The sequence below is a fragment of the Macaca mulatta genome, chromosome 6, assembly GCF_049350105.2.
Source record: "Macaca mulatta isolate MMU2019108-1 chromosome 6, T2T-MMU8v2.0, whole genome shotgun sequence".
In the NCBI taxonomy this organism is placed as follows: domain Eukaryota; kingdom Metazoa; phylum Chordata; class Mammalia; order Primates; family Cercopithecidae; genus Macaca; species Macaca mulatta.
In genome coordinates, this window is record NC_133411.1 from 152,584,186 (window position 1) to 152,607,299 (window position 23,114).

At 39.7% G+C, this 23,114-nt stretch overlaps 1 protein-coding gene and 1 long non-coding RNA gene across 2 annotated transcripts in view; one reads left to right on the forward strand and one right to left on the reverse strand.

The window, feature by feature from the left end:
* The window catches only part of LOC144329569 (uncharacterized), a 330,604-nt gene that overhangs the window by 300,168 nt on the left and 7,322 nt on the right, over positions 1 to 23,114 (reverse strand). The gene's annotated exons all lie outside the window — the stretch shown is intronic.
* The window catches only part of LOC144329572 (uncharacterized), a 38,062-nt gene that overhangs the window by 7,729 nt on the left and 7,219 nt on the right, over positions 1 to 23,114 (forward strand). The window lies entirely within an intron of this gene.

Below are 23,114 nucleotides of genomic sequence, written 5' to 3' on the forward strand. Positions count from 1 at the left end.
CTAATAAAGTCTCTGTGAAAAAAATAACTATTTCTTACTGAAAGGGGAGAGTTCCCTGATCCCCTCACAGGATGTGTGACAGGGGTGTGGCTCATTTGTTTGGTTGCCACCACTGCCCAAACCCCTTACATGATGGGGAGCATGCAGATGGACAGGTGTAGGAGCCAGGGTGCTGAGCTCCAGCCCCACAGCAGCATCCAGGGGTAGAGTCCTATGACTTCCTGAAGCCCAAGTGGGTGTGTGTTACAGTGCACTCTTTTAGCCTTGACATACATGGATGGCTTAAGTAACCAGCTCAGTGGACTGTCTGCCTTTTGGCAAGGGCAGAGGGCCAGTGTGACAACTTTCCATATCCTGAACTCTTGTCCAGCATCCTGGAAGAATTGGCTCACACACAGATTTGAAGGATGGTGAATGCAGGGGTTTCACGGGGTGGTGGAGGTGGCTCTCAGTGGGATGGATGGGGAGCTGAAAAGGGGATGGAGTAGGAAGATGATGTTCTCCTGGAGTTTGGCTGTCCTGCAGCTGATCTCCTCTCTGACCATCCCTGGCTGACCTCTCAACAATCCTCTTCTCTCCTCTCCTCTCTGCTGCTCTTCCATTCTTCAGTTCCTCTGCTTGTCTCCTCCTGGAGCTGGATGTTTAGGGCTTATATGGGTACAGGATGAGGGGAGTGGCAGGCCAATAGGCAACTTTTTGGGTGTGGAAACAAAAATGCCTGTTCCCATTTAGGGCCATGGGTTTACAGGCTTGAGGGTGGGGCTTTTGCTGGGTAATCACTCTCTTCTACCCAGTATTTCCCTGTCTCCTGTCCATATCATTACCTGCTTATTTTGTGACAGGAATAGGATAAGCATTTTATGGGCTGTATCTTTTTACTTTTAATCTTTAAAATAACCTGTGGAAAAGGTATACCTCCCATGCACAGATAAGGAAACCAAGGCTCAATGATTTCTTAAAAAGCGCTAATAGCTAGCAGGAAGCAGAGCTATGATTAACACCCTGGATCCACCTCAAAGTCAATTCTCTACTCTTACTCATTATTCTATACAGCAACTTTCAACTACCTACCACCACAATACACTGAGAATATTACCACTATGTACTCTGCTCAGAAGAAGAGGCCTTTTTTGACAATTTACTTGCACTTAGAGAAGTTGGAAGAAACAAAAACATTTTTCTTGTTTTTAGTTATGAACCTATAGTATTGAGTGTCCTCTCATTACACAGCTTACACAGGATCTTTATTTGTTGCTTGTTTTTAAACACAAAGTTAAAAGAAATAGTTTTTGAAAATAGGTTCAGGTTGAATAAAGTGTTATGGGTCTCTTTTTTTTTTTTTTTTTTTTTTTTTTTTTGAGATGGAGTCTCATTCTGTCACTTAGGCTAAAAGACTAGAGTGCAGTGGTGCAATCTCAGATCACTGTAACCTCTGCCTCCTGGGTTCAAGTGGTTCTCTGCCTCAGCCTCCCAAGTAGATAGGACTACAGGTATACACCACTATGCCGGCAAAATTTTTTTTTTTTTTTTTGTATTTTCAGTAGAGACAGGGTTTTACCATGTCAGTCAGGCTGGTCTTGAATTCCTGGCCTCAAGTGATCCAGACATCTCAGCCTCCCAAAGTGCTGGGATTACAGATGTGAACCACCAGACCTGGCCAACGTATTATGTCTTTATGCTTTTTGGTATATTGTAAACAATGTAATTGTAATATAAAATCACTTGGACACACATGATTTTCTAAGATGAAAAATGATGCTATTTTAAGATCTTTTATTAAAAACAACTGTCTTTTCTAAAAGTCCATTTTTGTGTATGTATTCTATTGAATATTAAAGTTACTTTGTTTTCTTGGGCAAACATAAATAAGAAATGTGGCATAGTCAAATTAATTCCAAGGAAACTCTGGTACTTTCATCGTGAATCAACTCCTTCAAACCATGGGGGTGGTGTATGGTAATTTACTGCTGAAGTACATACCAAGTGGCATTCTAAGGATGAAAAGGAGGGTTTTCTCCTGGGAGAATCTGGCAGAGCCAACTTATCTTGTAAACTATTAGAGGGAGGATGAGAAAAGTGGCTGTCACATCAGAGTGACTGCTCAGTGGTACTTAACACCAAACGGTTTGATTTTCTATAGACCAGTCTCAGACAGAATGGCTAGATCAGAAGTCTGCTAACCAGGGACAGAATCTGTTTTTTGTTTTTGAATTTGAATGAAACTCTCATAGCCAAATGGTACTGAAATGTCATCTGGCATCTCTTTGGCTGGCTCTGGGGAGAGTTGTGCTTCACACCCAGTTCCCAGAGCACAATGCTTCACATCCCAGAACTGTTCTGTGTTAGAGGAGATTTTGCCAAACATATTAAATAAGCAATGTTTAGAATACATTAACCTTAAGAGCCAAATAAATCAGTCAATCGCATTTATTTGTTGCCCACCATGTTGATTTCCTGTGCGGGGGGCAGGGGTGCGATGTGTGGAAAGTCACAACTAAGAGAGAACACAGGGGTTGAAGGTATGGAACATTTCTAAGCAAAAACGTCACCCATCAGATTCTAGATCCAAAAGAAAATTTGAAAAATCATGTCCCAAATTATTTTCTAGGGAACATGAACTTTGTGAGGCACGACTAAGTGGTCCAGAGATAAATAAGTTTTAAAAGGTCTTTGCTAACAGGTTTCTTCATGTGGGACCTCATGGTACCCCTAACATGCTAGTAATGCACGTTGCAAATCTCCAAATATGGACCCATAGCTTACAGCAATTCCTATTTGAAGCAGATTTGGAAAATGTTGCCTAAAAGTAATTAGTCAACTTCCATCACTTTATAAATAAAGAAAATGAAGCAAAGTGACTTTTCTAAGCTCATACAGCCAATTATTGGCAAAGCCAAGAACAGGACTTACCTCTTCTCATTTGGAACCCAGGGTTTCCCAACTAAGGCAGCTATATAATCCTGTTATAAAAGTTCAAAAATATGTATTTTTGAATGACTTCTCCTTATCTCAAAAATTGGTTGTTTGCCTTATGATATAATCACAGGTTAGGAGAGTTAGAATATAATAGCTCTGGCCTTGAATCATCCTGGCAATGGTTTGTGAGCTTACTTATCCCTTTTGGGGTCTCAGTTTCTGTACCTGCCAAATGGGAATATAGCATTGGTTTGAATCATTGAAACAATGAACGTAGAGGCAGGTGGTGGCTGGGAACCTAGAACCTTACGAGCTCTGACCGGAAGATGCATCTCCATCCCTCGGACAATGGAATCCACTGGAAGATTTGAGAAGGTCAAAGTCATATGTGTACCCAGATTAGAAGCTCTTTGAGGAAGGGAGGTCCTTCTAACTCTTTCTCCACGGTATCTGCTCCAATATATTACATGGTTATCCCTCAGTATCCATAGGGGATTGGTTCCAAGACTGTCCCCCCTTGGATGCCAAAATCTATAGATGCTCAAGTTCCTGATATAAAACAGCATAGTATTTGCATGTAACCTATTCACATCCTCCTGTATATTTTAAATAATCTCTAGATTACTTATAATACCTAATACAATGTAAATGCTATGTAAATCATTCTTATACTGTATTGTTTAGGAAATAATGACAAGAAAAAAAGTCTGTACATGTTCAGTACAGATGCAACCATGTTTTTTTTGGAATATTTTTGATCCACAATTGATTGAATCCAAGGATGTGGAACCCGTGGATATGAAGGGGCTGCTGTACTCAACAGATATCTAATTGACAATAAATGACAACACAACACGAAATATGAGTAGCACAACTAATAACAGCTTTACTGTGCTGCACACAGAAAGCTACACACAGGGTACTAGCAGAGATACCATGGATGGTTTTTGTATATTTTGAAAAATATTGTTTTTGAATAACAAGACTTCTCTCTTTCAAGTTCTATTTGGTATTGTAAATGGAAATATAAGCATGTTAAAAAAATAATGCAGGCACTTGACTGACTGGGCTCAGGACAGTGATTTGCAGTGTTTACTAATAGAGTTAAAATTATTTCCGATTTCCTGTGATGAATAGCTTTTCCAGTACCCTGCATGTTACCCATTTTATATTAACAGTTTTAGGTACAGAAGCATTGGCTTCCTAGGACTGAGTATGGAGTTGGGATGTTCTTCAAATGTTACCTCATTTGAAGGAGGGTAAAAATAAGTTTATGCATCAGAAATTTTTTAGAGTCATTGACTTCACTCTGTCCTTCAAAATGAATATGCCAGCTTTAATTTTAAATGCAGGTTGTCTGCCTATATCCTAAAGCACATTGAGCCCTTCTTGGGAGACCAACTGGTCATAAGTCAGAATGAGCTGTGATATATGTGTGGAACCTTTTCCCTGTGTAATCCCACAGAATTGGGTTTCCTAGCATGGAACAGTTGGAAAGGCAGATAAAGAAGAAAGGTACGGAAGAGGGATTTTTATTTACTTTTGTTTGCCTTCAGCATAATTTCCATGGGCAGCCATAACCATTTACAGCTAGAAACAGTAATAACTCTACAACTGTTCTGAAGCTTCTAAAACACTCTTACAAATAAAAACAAATGATGCAATAAGCACAATGAGCCTTTGGGAAAATGAACCATAAAGGACACTGAACTGCACAGAAACATATGCAGCTGTATCCTGCCAAGAGCACATTCCTTCTGAAGACTAACCAAGGATCTTACACTGCAACAATACAACTGTTACCAATAGGCCTTGACACTGCCAGAGGCTTTGTTGTTAAACCACAATCTCTCATTGTCCCTTCAAGACTTTCTGAAGCATTCTCTCAACATCTGTAAAATGTACCACATTAAGCATAACAAAGAAAAAAACAAGCATGCTTCTGCAAACGACAGTATTAAAAATAAGTATTTTATGCAGTGGCTCTCCTAATTCTGATTAAAAGGGGAAAACCAGGAGATTGATTTTTGGGGATTTAAAAAAAGTTGCAGTGATTTGACCTAACTAGTATATTTGTATAATTTGTTAATAGTCTAATTAAAGTTATGCTAAATAGCTGGACACTGATGAGTCAAAGAAAATACTGTGGAACAATTTTATGTGGGGAAGAGAAGCTTACTTAAAAGAGACTTAATTTTCATCTCTTGGGAATCTAAATGCTAGAACTAATAGCACTGGAGATGTATATATCTTTCAGATTAAAAAAACCTTTCTGTTAAGAAGGGATTGATAAATTGATAGTATATTAGGTTTTTAAAAACTTGACTGCTTTCTTGGACTCAAAGATGCTTACCTAAAATTGGATTTATGCTAGCTCAGGTTAGCCAATTATCCTGTTTCTGTTGACCTAATACCTCTGCCTTCTCTTAGTCACTGCGGCAAACAGACTCTAAGGTGGCTCTAGGACCCTTGCCTCCTTGCATTCATGCCATGGTGTAATCTCTGCCCACTGAATGTGGACAGGACCTGTGACTTACTTCTAATCAGTAGAGTATGGCAAAGGTAACAGGATGTATGTGATTACAGGCTGTAATGCCTGTCTTGCAAGGAAACTTTCCCTTGCCAGCTTTGAAGAAGCAAGCTATTTCATTATGAGCTGCCTATGGAGGGCCATGCGGCAGGAAGCTGAGCAAGCTTCAGTTGACAGCCAGCAAGAAACTGAGGCCCTTATTGACATCCTACAAAGAACTGAATTCTGCCAATAACCATGAGAACTTGTAACTGGATCCTTCCCCAGTTGAAACTCTGATAAAACCTCTGCCCCTCATCAACACCTTCCTTGCAGCCTGGCAGAGGACCCAGTAAGCCTGGGGCTTCTCCACTGCTTTAGTATGGAATGTCTGTGGGAGCCCACTCTGCACTCACACATGCACAACTCAGAATTGTAGGGGAGTTAACGCCTGCAGAGCTACCATTGAACAATGGCAATGTAGACTATGAACACATGCTGTTTCTTTTCTGTAGAAGTGCTCTTCATAAAGCTCCTCAGGAGATCCAGTGGAACTGAGCACTAGAAGTCCATCCCAGGCACTGATTTGACAAAGTTTCCTTGTGTTGGCTTTCCCTCTTGTTGCAGTCTTCCATCCCTGATCCACAGACACTTTGAGATAAGAAAGGTATGTTGTTTTAAGCTGCTAAGTTTGTAGTAATATTGATATACAGTCATAAATAACTAATACATGACTCTTGACTAATTCTAGATATTATATAATCCATAACTTTGGGAAAATGAACTGCCATTACCACATTTGGCAGCCAATTATAAGCTATCCTTATGGGAAGCCAGAACTGGTCCATATGATACACATTGGTGCTGTATCAATGTAAGTGATCTGCCTCTCCCTCCCCTAAGCTCTACTCAACTCTTTGATTAGCAACAACAATCAGTCAAATTAATTTCAGTTTCTCCAAACAAATTGATGCTCTTGTATGATACACTACAGATCTGAAAATGTGTTAGCCAAAATTAGAATGAAAAATTTATGGCCTTACACATCTTATTTTTAAAAGTAGCAGAAGTTATCTAGATAGGGAGAATGTGCTCTACTTATTGTTTTCTTTGTAGTTATCTATATTAAATTATATGTTAGAGTAAAACATCTAAATGGCTTATCTTGTATCATCTAATATGCATTTGGGATGATATAAAGCCACCTTCCACAATTAGTGCATGGGACTCAGAATTGTCTGGACTTTCTGTTTATAGAGCACTCCATCTCCCAAGGAATCCAAAGCATTTCATCTCACTGATTCCTGAAGACTTATAACATGTCTCTTGTTAGGTAGAAAATCCTGTCAAGGGAAACTGAGACAGGAGACTTAGTAATAGAAAGCCTAGTTCTTTCTTGCTGCCTCTTCAAGCTGCGCTACTGGGAGGGAAAAGGAATGCAAAAGAATCAGTTTTGGCTTCTTCCTTTTGTCCAGTTGACTAGACTGGAACAGATGCATAAAGGACAGGAACATATTAATAGGGGTGTTTAAATGAGCTTATAAGACACAAGAAAAAGAGCAATTGTAAGTTGTAGATCTTTGATACAGAAGCTGGTCAGAACCAGCACGAGATAAAGTCCTAATAAGTCCCCTTCATTTGTTTATTTATTAGTCATTTGTCCATTTAAATGAATAGGTCAACCACTGTTTGCCAGGTATCAGGACTGGCATTGGGGAGCAATGCTGTATAAGAGAGACATGGTCCCTGTTTGAAAAAGTATTCGCAGACAGAACAGCAGAAGCAAAGACCCAGAGGAATATAGTGCACAGAAGGACCAGGCCAGAGGCACAGGGAGAGGTGGAGGTTGTGGGAGTTGAGGCCGAGAGGCAGCAGAAAAAGTGCAGATAGAACTTGAAAGCCAAGGCAAGCATACTTAAGGAAGTGCAGTTTGTATGCAGTTCCCTTGACTTTCTCTCCTGTGCTTCCCACTGCTATCCTATTGCTGGAGCTCTTATAGCTTGCTCCTGCTAAATGACCCTATGCCTTTACCTTGGAACTTGAAATAGGCCTGGCGTGCCTTGGTATTCTCTGGACCTCTTCTACACCATTAAAACATTGGGGGTCAAAGAGCACCGAAACATGGATATTGGCTTTGGTGTCAGGCAGTCCTGGGTTAACATCTCAGTTCTACCACTTCTGGCCAAATGCCCTCGGATAAGTTATTCAGCCCTTTAAATCAGCTCCTCATAAGGTTGTTGAGAAGATTTAATGACATATTGAACACAGAGTGTTTAACTTGCTGCCTGGAATATAATATATACTCAATAAATGATAGTCACTCTTTTGTTTTTCACTCCTGGGGAGACTTAGTGATTCATATCCTAATGCTGATAAATTAATGTGCAATAATATATTAAAGGAATACTTTAAAAATACTCTTGGGAAGAGTACAAGGGGCAGTGCCTAAACCCACAGATATTTGAACACTTTAATACTCAATATTAACATGTTAATACTTAAATACTAATACTTTAAAAATACTCTTGGGAAGAGTTCAAGGGGTGGTACCTAAATCCACAGATATTTGAATACTTTAATATTCAATATCAATATGTTAATATTTAATATTAATACTTAAATACTAATACTTTGAAAATACTCTTCAGAAGAGTACAAGGGGTAGTGCCTAAACCCGCAGATGTGATTCTCTCATGCTTGGAAATGGTAGAGCAGGCCAGCAGGAGAAAAAGTTCCTATCTTTTTTTGTGAGCTGTGGACCAGAAAACATGCTAAGTGCTTTGCACATTTTATTTAACTTAATCCCCATGACAGATTTGTGATGTAGGGCCCTTAACCACTTCCTACTTTCTACAGGGGAAAGAATAGAGGTTTAAGTAACTGGTCAAGTCATATGGCTGTCACTGTGGGTAAGAATTGTCCTGTTTTCTCAGATAAGGTTTCTGGAGTTAGCGATCACCTTGAATTTTGCTCATGGTATCTGCACATGTGTGTGCCATGGGGCAACCAAGGAGAGTAACGGGTCAGCTCCAGGCTTTCCTTGAAATGTTGTGCAGTTTAGAGTTTTTTTGTTTGTTTTTTTAAACAAAGTCTCACTCTGTTGCTCAGGCTGGAGTGCAGTGGCACAATCTCGCCTCAAGTAGCTGGGATTACAGGCAAGCGCTACCACACCTGGCTAATTTTTGTATTTTTTGTAGAGATGGGGTTTCACGGTGTTGGCCAGGCTGGTCACGAACTCCTGACTTCAGGTGATCCGCCCACTTTGGCCTTCCAAAGTGCTGTGATTACAGGCGTGAGCCACTGCGCCTGGCCTAGAGTTTTCTGTATCTGTATTACCTACTCTCCATTGCTTCCTCTGTTTCCTTATTACCCTGGCTTGAATGTGCCCCAAGCTCCTCCCCAAAGCCATTGCCTGGGACCAAGAAATGTTTGCCTTGCCAGTTCTTAAGAATTTAAGTAGATTTGAAATTAGCAAACAGAATTTGAAAAATGTTATTCATGGCTCCAAAACAAAAACAAAACTAAACTTAAAAAATAAAAATAAAAAGGCTGACTTCCCACAGGCTCCCTCCACCTGAGAAGGGATATAGGAAGGTGAACAAGGCCACTTCATCTTGACTTCAGGAATAGAAGAGCAAAGTAATAAAAGCAAACAAAACTGAAATGTCCCCAGGTATAATGGACTTGGACATGAGTGCTGGTAAAGAGATGAGCGCATATTTTAGAACCCGGATGAGCTGCTATGCATAAAATAATGATTGTACAACAACTGACAAACCTGGAAGTAACTAAGGACTTCAGAGGTGAACAAGAAAACGATTTCCCTGTGCTTTTCTAAGCCAGCCAGTTAATTCAGAGAAAAAAAGGAAGGCCGACAGCTGAGACTCATGGAGGGGCCGGGCAGTGGGGAAGAGGGAGAAAGACAGGGAGAATATAAAAATTACAAAATCCTTGTTCAGTCAGCAAGTATTTGGAAACAGTGTAGTACTAATGGTTAAATTCATGGCCTCTACTGCCTACTAGCTGGGGAACTGGTCCTTGGACTGTACTCCTTAGTCTGCAAAATGGGGATATCAGTAATACCTACCTCTTAAAGGAGTTAGATAAATCCCTTGGTGTAATATCTGACACACAGTAAGAGCTCATATATGTTACAATTTGTAACATTATTTACTTATTCACCATTTGCAAGGCACTTGGGGTGGAGGCATTAAAGTGACACAGACAAGAATCCACCTCTGATCTTATTATCTAGCACAGCAGCCAGATGACTGCATAAATTCTGCCTTTGATTATAGTTTTAAGTACCTAAAAGTTCCAAAGAATTATGGGGCTCAATAAAATTGCTCAAATAACAGAGCACCAAAGAGATACTCCTAGGCATCATTGTGTTGAAAACAATGGCCAGAAAGCACTACTCGATGCAGCATGCTTTGATCAATTAATTGCTTTCTTGGGACAGGAGATCAGAGCAGGCAGAAGGCAGCAGAGGAGTAGTCCACGCACACAACCCTCCACCTTCTGGTCATCTGCTTACATTATCCAGATTTGGACACATTCATTCATTTTTTGTGTTTCTGGAGCTAATTTAGGGTGGAGATAATTAAGTGCATAGATGTAGAATGGCAAAAATGGTCTGTTTCGTGTCTCTAAGATGAGGTTCCTAAGCAACAACAAGCTTCTCTGGTCAGATATGTCTTAACAGTATATTGAATTCCTTTGCATCATGGCTCAAGCACAATTTATAAGTGCTATTCAAATTATGTAAGAGGCTGGACCAGAGAGGATCCTTTTCTGTGCCAAGACTCTAAGTTTTCACAACAGTAGCTGCAACCTGAACGCTTATCAGGAATCAGAAAGTTGTCAAGGTTGTTAAAGCCAAAATTTGCCATTGGAACTCCTGATGAAAGCACCTGGTTAGCTCAGCACCCAAAATAAATCACATCATGAGAGAATATTGTCCTCGTCCCCTCCTAGTGCACCTGGAGCGTAGCCCTAAGGGAAATCCTATCCACTCTCTTTTTCCAGTGTTCCAGCAGTGCTTGCATCTGTTGTTGACACATCTGGAGCCTCAGCTTTCCCATCACCTCTGACACTGTGGACATGATCATGACACTTTAAAACTAAAGGAAGGATGGTGCCTTCCGTCAGAAGGAAGGCATGCCTGATACAATTAAAATCAAAACTCAGATGGCATTGTTGGCCACCTTAAAATATCTCTGCATTGTACCAGATAGAGATGAGAACAATTTTTATGCCTTTCGCCTGCATACTTTTAACTGTGAGGTATGAGTGAAGGGTTAAGGATAAAATTAAACGATTGCATCTGTTTTCTCATTACATGAGTGGGTTCCATCTCTTGGTTTTTCCTTAAAATCTTTGAAGGTAAAATAGCATTTGTTTCTTGCCTAATTTATCTGGGCTACTTCAAGTCTACTTTGGAGACTTCCTTTCCATAGACAAATTGACATTGTCTTTAAGGGGGCTGGCAGAGAATAATGATTCAGAACATGATCCTGGGAACAACCTAGACCTGGTTCAATTCCTGAGTCACCTACTTACTAGCTGGGTGACCTCAGGCAAGCAGCTTAACTTCTATAAGCCCCATCTCTTTATCTGTAATGTAGAGAGGATAACACCACTGTCTGCCTCAAGCGATTCTTTTGAGGATGCGGGGGTATCATGATTATAAAGTCTATGAAGTCTATCTTTCAGTGTCTGACACATAAGTACTCAATAGGTGGTAGCAAATGTTGTTTTACTATTACCGATTAGACCCAAACAAACAAACGGCACAGGCTGATCGCTAAAGTAATTGGGAAATTTGTTTAAGGCAATAAGCATTTATTTCTGCAGTTTGGAATGTGATAATTGGATGAACAAATGTTTCTTTTTTGTTGAGTACTCAGAGTTTGCATAAAGAGTTAGTACAAATGCTTGTTATAAGAGGAACAGAAACCACTACTAGGTTAAGAACAGCACTTGAATATGAAGGAATTTATTTTTCACAAAACTGCACTTCAAAAAGACAAGTTGCTGTGACTAGTCAGCTTTTCATGCGACAGGCCAGCAGAAAGTCATGGTTGCTGGCTGCCCAAGCCACCTCAAATGACTCATGCAAGTCCTTTAGATCTCTGTGTATCTCTTTCTTCTGGTCCAGAAAAGCCACAGTTATATTATTGCATGGAAGGATATTATTTATTTCTCAGTTTAACTTTGGAGTCAGGTGGACTGCCTTCAAATTCTAGCTCTCCAGCACACTAGCTCTGTGACTAATGATTTTGTACACCAGTTCATTCCTCTGGGAGTTGGGGATTAATGGGATGCTTTCCAGATAAAGTTGCTGTGAGGATTAAATGAGAACGTGCAGAAAAATATAGGAGCTCAGAAAATGGCAGCTAGTAAAATGATGATGAAAATCATTCTCAACCTTTTTGCTTTCATCCATCTTAAATTTAATTTTTTGAGAACCCCAAGGAGCTTAAGTTTATGTGCATTTTATTAATAGACAGTTCACTTAATAGGAAGTAACTGAGAAACTTTAAAAATATTTGTGCATTAATTCATTTAGAATTATAATAAAAACTTTTACATGCTAACATATGTAACATTTTAAATGAAAAATAACTATTTTCTAAAAACAATAAAAAAAATTTTTCTTCAAATCTTCTTAATGTCTTTCTTAATAGAAAACAGTGAAATTCTCATCTGCTTCTGCTGCAACCTGTTGCAGTATCACGCATTATGTAGTTTCCGAAAAACTCCAATTTACACTCAAAGAATGAGAGTAGAAAAAAGCAAATAATATTTGAGAACTGTAAAAGTAGCTTTGATTCCATGGACTCCCTGAAAGGTCTCAGGGACTAGCCTACTTTGAACACAACTGTCTCTCAAACTCTCAACTGTAGGAGGGGACGCAAATGCTTCGGTAGAACAAACATGAGAATAGTGTCTAAGAGCATGAGATAAGCATCAAGGCCAAGAAGAACATAAATCTGAGGCCCTTGGAAGCATTTACTTTGGGGAATAAAGCTGTACTCAAGTAGGGGTGGGAGGACAGCAGGAGCTCAAACACATTGTACAGAATTGGGCAAGTATGAGTTATAGTCTCAAAACAAATTTGGACGAATTTCTATGACTTGGGGCTGTCCAGAAGTCACAGATCATTGCTTCTCTGTCTTTTCCTTCTTCCTTCTCCACCCTTATTTCTTCTACCCCCTCCCAGAACAGCAAGAAAATGCCCAGTTGCTCCCTGTATTATCGGATGCTGGGATAGTATATTTATACCACATCTGGAAGCATCAGAGCATGGGTTTTTCAGGCACAGAGACCTAGGTTCAAATCCTGGATCTGCCACTTAGGAGCTGTGTGGTCTTAGAAAAGTTACATAAATTTACTGAATCTCAGAATACTAATGTATATAACAGGGATTGTGGTGGATGAAAAATGTCCAATCTCCACTCCCTCCATTAAAAGGTGAATTCTATTTCCCCGTGCTTTCAGTTGGGCTGCCTCTGTGTCTTGACCACTAAATGTGGGGGAAGTAACATTGTGTGACTTCTGAGCAGTTTCAAGAGACCCTGTAGCTTCTACTCTTGCCCTTTTGGAACCCTGAGGCCTCCAGGCTGTAAATAAGTCTGGAACAAAAGACCCCAATGGAAGGAGAGGCCCAACCATCTCTGCTGAGGCCCAGATATCTTACCCCATCCAGACTCCACCAAGCAGTCACACAAGGGGCCCAAGTGATGCCCCCAGAAGCCCTACTAGGCCAGCCTGCAGAATTGTGAGAAATGATTATGTTTTAGGCCACTAATAGGGTAATTCCTAAGGTGATCAACTTGTCCTGGTTTTAGCGTTGAAAATAGTATGTCCCAGGAAAACCCGTAAGTCCTGATTGGGTTGGTCACCTTATTTGTAGCAGAGCCACAAACAACTGACACAGGGATAAAAATATGCAACTCAATGTTTCTCAGAGAATTAAGTGAAATGATGTGGTTCAAGTCAAAATACAGTGCCCAGGCAACAAATGAGATTTTTTTTTTGTCTTCGATTTACAAAAAGATTCTTAATAACTCACGATTTCCTAATAAAAATGTAATCTGTTATCTTTGTCTATAACTGAGCTTCTCATTCAGGACCCCTAATTGATTTAAATATACCAGATAGCATTCTCTGCTAGAAGAACACTACGTTTCAAGCTAAGCACAGAAGTAGTAGGCCCCTGGGAAATTATGAACCAAAACAGAAAGAAAACATTGAACTGAACTAAACTCAAACCGGCTGTGAGTTTTCAAAACAGTATCACTGTTGAATATGGAAAATACTTACTATTATATCATTCTGGGTGGGTCTAGAACAGGACCGTGGTTTTTTTGTTTTTTTGTTTTTTTGTTTTTTGTTTGACTATATTTTTCCCCAGGGCCACATCTAGCAAAAATACAGTTCAAGGAAATGATCTGCAGGTAAGGTCAATATAATGCACTTATAAAAAGGCAAAATTCTAGGGGGCTACTTGGGTATGAAAGTTTGTAAATCATTCACAACTCTATTCTAGAGCCATTCATTAGGAAGAAAAATGGGGAGTAGGAGCAGAACCCTTGCAAAAACCTGAAATTCATTAAATGATGGTGCAAAGTTTTTCCTTATATCATGATTATTTGACCTAAAATATATTTTAAATGACCAAAAGGTAAGTCTCTTTTTCTAACTAAAATTGCCCCTTATTCATACATTAAATAAATTCCCCACGCTGGTGGCCAAAAGAACTTCATGCTGCCAGGAAAAAAACTGTCCTGTACATCACTGAAGAATTCTGACTCTGCAAAAACCACATGTGAAATCATTCAGCAGGCTGAGCAGCAAAAAATGTCAGCCTTGGAGAATTTAATCAAGAAGGTATTTCCTCCTGCAGACTTCCGACAGCCAGTATGCTGAAATGGGCCCAGACACATCTGAATTACATGTGTCTTCCTGGCACAGAGTGATATATCAAGAGAGTTCAGAAAAGCATTTCTGCTGCTCTGCAAATAAGTAAATGCCCAATTCTTAATCAGGTTCAAACTAGGATTCAGTCAACTAAGTTAACTATCACCACTTTTTGGAGAGAACTAGCAAATATAAAAAGAATAGAGGTTTTAGCTTTTTAAATAATGGAAAGAAGCAGGACTCTACGTTGTTTCACAGCCTCTACATGCAATAGCCGCCTTCCCCATGGCATGAATTTGTGTATCTGAGCATTTGCCTGGATGAGTGGACAGATAGATGGATATCTACCTCCGCACGCACAGCCATCCTTCTGACATGATGACACCCCATTTCACCAGATACTGAAAAGCATAGTTCCTTTGCTTTGGAACACTCAATAATTTACTCCAAAATTTAATACATTCTTCACTGTGTTGGCAATCAGAAAGCCACCACCACTGCCACTGGAGACTGTGAGCAGACTTACCAGGATTTCCCACACTCTATCGAAATCAGTGTCAGGAGCTGAGTTTGAGATCCACTGGGATAGATTTTCTAGACATTTATAGGCATTTCTAGACTTTCAGTACACCATCTCTAAAATTAAATACCTCATAGTTGACTGGCATAAAAATGTATACAAAAAACCATAAATCAAAAATCTGTTTTTCTCTTTTTTCTTTTTTTTTTTTTTTTATTTGGAGACAAGGTCTTACTCTGTCACCCAGGCTGGAGAGCAGTGGTGTAATCTCAGCTCACTGCAGCCTCCACCTTCCAGGCTCAAGTGATTCTCTTGCCTCAGCCTCCTGAGTAGCTGGGATTACAGTATGCACCACCACCGCCTGGCTAATTTTTGTATTTTTATAGAGACAGGGTTTCACCATGTTGGCCAGGCTGGTCTCAAACTCCTGATCTCAACTAATCCACCTGCCTTGGCCTCCCAAAGTGCTGGGATTACAGGCATGAATCACAGTGCTTGGCCAAAAACCTGTTTCTCAAAGAATACTTTTGGCCAGGTGCGGTGGCTCATGCCTGTAATCCCAGCACTTTGGGAGGCTGAGGCGGGTGGATCACAAGGTCAGGAGATCGAGACCATCCTGGCCAGCATGGCGAAACCCCCTCTCTACTAAAAATAGAAAAAAAAAAAAATTAGCCGAGTGTGGTGGCCATCACCTGTAGTCCCAGCTACTCAGGAGGTTGAGGCAGGAGAATGGCATGAACCCAGGAGGTGGAGCTTTCAGTGAGCGGAAATGGTGCTACTGCACTCCAGCCTGGGTGACAGCGAGACTCTGTCAAAAAAAAAAAAAAAAAAGAAAGAATACTTTGACAAACACTGAATGACATACACAATGTATGACACAAATTGTGCAGTCAAGATGATAATAAAAGGAGTGTGAGATAGATTTGAAAGATGCAAGTTTAATTAAACATTTATCTAAGTAATCACAAATGCCACCAATATGATAAAATTAAAAAAGCTTCACTCCATTCCCATAGCCACCATCTTCTCCCGCCTGAATGAGAACTCCAGGCTTGTAACCAATGTCCCTTTTACCCATAACCTATTTTTCACACAGAAGACAAAGTCAGTTTTTAAAAAAGATAATTGGTTCAATTAGCTCCTCTGCTTAATACTATTTAAAGGCTTTGCGTTGCTCCTAGAATTAAAATCCAAACTCCTTAGCCTACAAGGCACCAGGTAACTTGGCCCTTGCCTGCACTTCAACTTGATTGCAAACCACTCTCCCCTTGATTACTGACTGCCAGCCACAGAGGCCTTTCATTCTGCTACTTAAAAACATTACAGACCAGACGCAGTGGCTCACCACGCCTGTAATCCCAGCACTTTGGGAGGCCACGGCAGGCGGATCACCTGAGGTCAGGAGTTCAAGACCAGACTGGACAACATGATGAAAACCTGTCTCTACTAAAAATACAAAAAAATTTACCTGGGTTTGGTGGTGGGTGCCTGTAATCTCAGCTACTCGGGAGGCTGAGGAAGGAGAACTGCTTGGACCCAGGAGGCGTATGTTGCGGTGAGCCAAGATTGTGCCATTGCACTTTTGCCAGGGCAACAAGAGTGAAACTTTGTCTCAAAACAAAACCAAACAAACAAACGAAATCATTTGAATGCATCCTTTCTCAGGGTGTTCTACATCCTTCTTCACATTTCCTGGGCTGCCCTTTCCCTGACCTTCAACATGACTATCGTGTGTCATCCTTCAAATCTGATGCAAAATCACTCCCAGAGAAGCTTCCTCCCTGCCACCTTTTCTTCCTATCATCCCTCTCTCTTGCTTATTTCCATGGCTCTTACCAAAGTCTGAAATTGTTATTTATTAGTTTACTCGTTCACTTTCTGTCTCTGCTGCAAGAAGGTAAGTACATTGGAGTGACCCTGACTTGGACATTCACTTCCGAATACCCTGTGCCTAGCAGAGTGCATGGCTTTGGCCTCAGAAAACATTGCTATCTTCTCTCTAGATCACTGATTAGAGGAGGGCAAGACTGGAACAGGGAAACATTTAGGAGGCTATTGCAATACTCAAAGGGAAGGATGATGGTGGCAGAAACCAAAGTGAAGATACTGGGGATAGAGGAACGTGAACAAATGACCTGAGATCTTTAGAAGGCAGAATCAGCAAGACTTGACAACTGATTGGATGCGGGAGGTCTTAGGGTTCCTGTCCAGGTTTTCCCCTTGATAGTGAATTTCCCAGACATGTTTCTTCCTCCATAAGTATTTTTAGCTGCTGATAAGCTTTTTAGTTGTAATCAGCATGCTACTGGTCACGGCTGATTGGTTCAGGGAGCTGTATATGGCACACAGTAACCACACATAGGTTGGAAGTAGGGGCACAGTACAATTTGGGTTTCCCAGAGAAGTCCTAGGCTACTGTTTCAGCATCATTATTAACACTAGCCTTTTCCCTGCTCAAAAGTGTCCTAGTTTGGATTATAAATTATAAGGTTACCCTAGGCACTTAGGGAATTCAGTTGCCCCAATATCATCTAGTATGAACTCGGCCCAACAGGAGTACACACTGTTGAATGGCAAGCAAGCTAATAAAATCCTGCCTCTAGGATTGCACAAATTCTAGGTGAACAAAGAGAGAGTGTGTAATGCACACAAGGTGGAGTCTAGGAGGCTGGCTGCATATTCCAGAGCTGGAAGTCACTGTGAGTGACAGAGAAGCTGGAGAATTGCAGTCATTCCTGCAGGCTGCTTTTATCACTGGGAGTTGCTGAGCTCATGTCATCTTCACCATCAATGAGGTTAAGTGACAAAATTACCACCCTAAGGCAGCAAAAGTGTCAAACAGGTGGTACATACACTTTGTAAAGACTTACACATCCATAGGAGGTGGTACTAGGAGAATTGCTACTAATCATCACAGCTTCTCAACCTGTGATAGACAGTCTCAATCACAGGACAGATGCCAATGAGACCAAAGATGTGACTGTATACAAGAGCCCAACACTGGCAGCCACACCGTGTTAGAGAGGGACTGAGAAATAAACTCTCCTGATGTTTGCGAACAAGAATAGAGATTCATAGCCAAAACATCTCCTACACAAACTCACAAATCCTAGGCTTTGAAGTTATTTCCAACTTAGAAAATAAAGGTTGATTTTGTAAGTGAAATTAATTTTAAGACCTAGTGGCTCAAAAATGTTTTAGAAATCAACATTAATCTTCATATTTGTCAGTCTGAACTTAAAAAAATTATCATTTTGAATAGTTTCAATTTTTGTTTTAGATTCAGGAGGTACAGGTGCAGGTTTGTTACAAGAGTGTATTGTGTGATGATGGGGTTTGAGGTATGGATGATTCCATCAACCAGGTAGGGAGCACAGTACCCCGTAAGTAGTTTTTCAGCCCACATCTCCCTCCCTTCCTCTCTATCCCCTATAGTCACTCCCCAGTGTCTATAGTTCCTATCTTTATGCCCATGCGTGTGTTTAGCTCCCACTTGTGAGAACATGCAGTATTTGATTTTCTGCTCCTGTGTTAATTCACTTAGGATAATGGCCTCCAGCTGCATCTATGCTGCTACACGGGATATGATTTTGTTCTTTTTTATGGCTGCATAGTATTCCACAATGTATATATACTAGGTTGTCTTTATCCAGTCCACCATTGATGGGCACCTAGATTTATTCCATGTGTTTGCTATTGTGAATAGCACTGTGATGAACATACAAGTGAATGTGTCTTTTGGTAGAATGATTTATTTTCCTTTGGGTATACATCCAGTAATGGGATTGCTGGGTCAAACAGCAGCTCTACTTTTTAAGTTCTTTGAAAAATCTCAAAACTGCTTTTCCACAGTGGCTGAACTAATTTACATTCTTACCAACAGTGTATAAGCATTCCCTTTTCTCCACAGACTTGCCAACATCTGTCATTTTTTGACTTTTTAATAATAGCTTTTCTGACTAGTATGAGATGGCCTCTCATTGTGGTTTGGATTTGCATTTTTCTGATGATTAGTAATGATGTGTATTTTTTCATATGTTTGTTGACTGCTTGTATGTCTTCTTTTGAAAAGTGCCTGTTCATGTCCTTTGCTCATGCTTGTTGATTTAAGTTCCTTATAGATTCTGGATATTAAACCATTGGTGGATGCATAATTTGTGAATATTTTTGCCCATTCTGTAAGTTGTCTGTTTACTTCGTTAATAGTTTCTTTTGCTGGGCAGAAGCTCTTAATTTAATTAGGTACAACTTGTCAATGTTTGTTTCTGCTGTAATTGCTTTTGGGGACTTAGCCAAGAATTCTTTGCCAAAGCCAATGTCGAGAAGAGTATTTCCTAGGTTTTCTTCTAGGATTTTTATAGTTTGAGGTCTTACATTTAAATCTTTAATCCATCTTCAATTAATTTTGTGTAGGGTGAAAGGTAGATAGGGGCCTGGTTTCATTCTTATGCATATGTCAAGCCAGTTATCTCAGAACCACTTATTGAATAGGGAGTCCCTTCCCCATTGTTTTTGTCATCTCTGAAGATCAGGTGGTTGTAGGTGTGTAGCTTTATTTCTGGGTTCTCTATTCTGTCCCATTGGTCTACATGTCTGTTTTTATACCTGTACCTTGCTAGTTTGATTACCGTAGTATAGTTTGAAGTCAGGTAATGTGATGCCTCCACCTTTGTTTTTTTTGCTCAGGGTTGCTTTGGACATTTGGGTTTTTTGGTTCCACATGAATTTTAAAATAGTTTTTTCTAACTGTGAAAAATGATATTGGTAGTTAGGAATAGTATTGAATCTATAAATTTCTTTGGGCAGTATGACCATTTTAACAATATCGATTCTTCCAATTCATGAGCATGGAATGTTTTTCTATTTGCTTGTATCACCTCTGATTTCTTTGAGCAGTGTTTTGTAGTTCTCCTTGTAGAGATCTTTCACCTCCTTAGTTAGCTGTATTCCTAGGTATTTCATTTTTTGTGGCTATTGTAAAATGGGATTGTGTTCTTGATTTGACTCTCTGCTTGAACATTATTGTATATAGAAATGCTACTGATTTTTGTGCATTGATTTTTGTATCCTGAAACTTTACTGAAATTGTTTATGAATTCTAGAAACCCTTTGGAAGAGTGTTTAGGGTTTTCTAGGTATAGAACTGTATCATCAGCAAATACAAGTAGTTTGACTACTTCTTTTTTCCTGTTTGAATATTTTTAATTTCTTTCTCTTGCCTGATTGCTCTGGCTAGGACATCCAGTACTATGTTGAATGGGAGTGAGGAGAGTAGGCAACCTTGTCTTTTTCCAGTTCTCAGCGAGAATGGTTCCAGCTGTTGCCCATTTAGTATAATGTTGGCTATGTGTTTGTCATAGACAGCTCTTATTATTTTGCAGTATGTTCCTTTGATGACTAGTCTGTTAAGTGTTTTTATCATGAAGGGATGCTGGATTTTTCAACAGCATTTTCTGGATCTACTGAGATAATCACATGATTTTTGCTTTTAATTTTGTTTATGTGATGAATCACATTTATTGGTTTGCTTACGTTGAACCAGCCTTTGTCCCAGGAATAAAATCTACTTGATTGTGGTGTATTAATTTTTTGCTGTGTTGCTGGATTCAGTTTGTTAGTATTTTGTTGAAAATATCTGTGTCTATGCTAATTGGAGATATTGGTCTGCAGTTTTCTTTATTCATTGTGTCTCTGCTGACATTTTGGTATTGGCCTGATGCTGGTTTTGTAGAATGAATTAAAGATGAGCCCCTTCTTTTCAAGTTTTTGAAATACTTTAAGTAAGATTGGTACCAGTTCTTCATACCTCTGGTAGAATTTGGCTGTGAATCTGTCTGGTCCAAGGCTTTTTTTGGTTGGCAGGTTTTTTATGACTGATTCAGTTTCAGAACTTGTTATTGATCTGTTCAGGTTTTTACTTTCTCCTTGGTTTAATATTGGGAGGTTGTTTCCAGGAATTTATCCATTTTCTCTAGATCTTTTGTGTATCTATGGAATTGGCTGTAATGTCACCTCTGTCATTTCTGATTGGACTTATTTGGATCTTTCCTTTTTTAGTCTAGCTAGCATTCTATCAGTCTTTTTTATTCTTTTAACTCTAATGAAACTCTTGGTTTCGTTGATCTTTTGTATGGATTTGAGCCTCAATCTTGTTCAGTTCTTCTCTAGTTTTAGTTATTTCTTTTCTTCTGTTAGCTTTGGGGTTGGTTCAGTTTTTTTCTAGTTCCTGTAGGTAAAATATTAGATAATTTAAAATCTAACTTATTGATAAAGGCATTTAATGCTATAAACTTTCCTCTTAGCACTGCTTTAGCTGCATCCCAAAGATTTTGGTCATGTCTCTGTTTTCATTAATTTCAATTTTTTTTTTAAATTTAAGCCTTAATTTCATTGTTCACCCAAGAGTTATTCAAGAGCAAGTTGTTTAATTTCTATGTATTTGTGTAGTTTTGAGAGGTCATCTTGATAAGAATTTCTATTTTTGTTGCACTGTGGTCTGAAAGTGTGCTTGGTATGACTTTTTTTTTTTTTTTTTTTTTTTTTTTTTGCATTTATTGAGACTTGCTTAATGACAGAGCATTTGGTTGATCTTAGAATATGTTCCATGTGCAGATGAGAAGAATGTATATTATGCAGTTGTTGGGTGACATATTAGGTAGATGTCTATTAGGTCCAATTAGTTGAGTGTCAAGTTAAAGTCCAGAATTTGTTAGTTTACTGCCTCAATGTTCTAATGTTGTCAGTGGGATGCTGGATATTGAAGTTTCCCATTATGATTGTGTGGTTGTCTAGGTCTTTTTGTAGTTAGAGAAGAGCTTGTTTTATGAATCTGAGTGTTCCAATGTTGCGTGTGTATATACTTAGGATAGGTCTGTGTTCTTGGTGAATTGAACCCTTTATCATTATGTAATGCTCTTCTTTGTCTATCTTAATTGCTGTTCATTTAAAGTCTGTTTCATCTGATATAAGAATAGTGACTACTGTTCTTTTTTGTGTTCTGTTTGCATGGTAGATCTTTCTCCATCCTGCTACTTCCATCCTGTGGGTGTCATTAGATGTGAGATGGGTCTCTTGAGGACAACAGACAGTTGGGTCTTGCCTTTTTTTTTTTTTTTTTTTTTTTTTGAGATAGAGTCTCGCACCACTGCCCAGACTGGAGTGCAATGGCATGATTTCATCCCACTGAAACCTCCACCTCCTGGGTTGAAGCCATTCTCCTGCCTCAGCCTCCCAAGTAGCTGGGACTACAGGCATGTGCCACCACACCTGGCTAATTTTTGTATTTTTAATAGAGATGGGGTTTTATCATGTCTCACCAGGCTGGTCTTGAACTCCTGACCTCAAATGATCCACCCGCCTCAGGCTCCCAAAGTGCTGAGATTACAGCCGAGAGCCAACACGCCCAGACAGGTCTTGGCTTTTTATCCAGCTTTCCACTATATACCTTTTAAGTGCTGGCATTTAGACTGTTTGCATTCAGGATTAGTTTTGATATGTGAGATTTTGATTCTTTCATTGTGTTGTTAGCTGGTTGTTTTGTAGACTTGATTGGTATAGTTGCTTTAGAGTGTCTGTGAGCTATATGCTTAAATGTGTTTTTGTTTTAGCAAGTGTCATTCTTTTGTTTCCATGTTTAGCATTTCCTTAAGGACTTCTTGTAAAGTTGGTCTAGTTGCAATAAATTTCCTTAGCATTTGCTTGGTCTGAGAAGGATTTTATTTCTCTTTCACTTACGAAGCTTAGCTTGGCAGGATATGAAATTCTTGGTTGGAATTTCTTCTCTTTAATGATGCTGGAAATAGGCCCTCAGTCTCTTCTGCTTTGTAAATTTTCTGCCAAGAGGTCTGCTGCTAGCCTGACAGGGTTCCCTTTATAAATGGCCTGACTCAGGCTGGGCGTGGTGGCTCACGCCTGTAATTCCAGCACTTTGGGAGGCTGAGGCAGGGGGATCATGAGGTCAGAAAATTGAGACCATCCTGGCTGCCATGGTGAAACCCTGTCTCTACTAAAAATACAACAAAAAAAAATTAGCCAGGCATGATGGTGGACGCCTGTAGTCCCAGCTACTCAGGAGACTGAGGCAGGAGAATGGCCTGAACCCAGGAGGCGGAGCTTGCAGTGAGCCAAGATCGCACCACTGCACAAAAAAAACCTGACTTTTCTCTCTGGTCATCGTTAATAGTATATCAGAGGGGTTCTCTGTATTTATTGAATTTTCATGTCATCCTCTCTAGTAAGATTGGG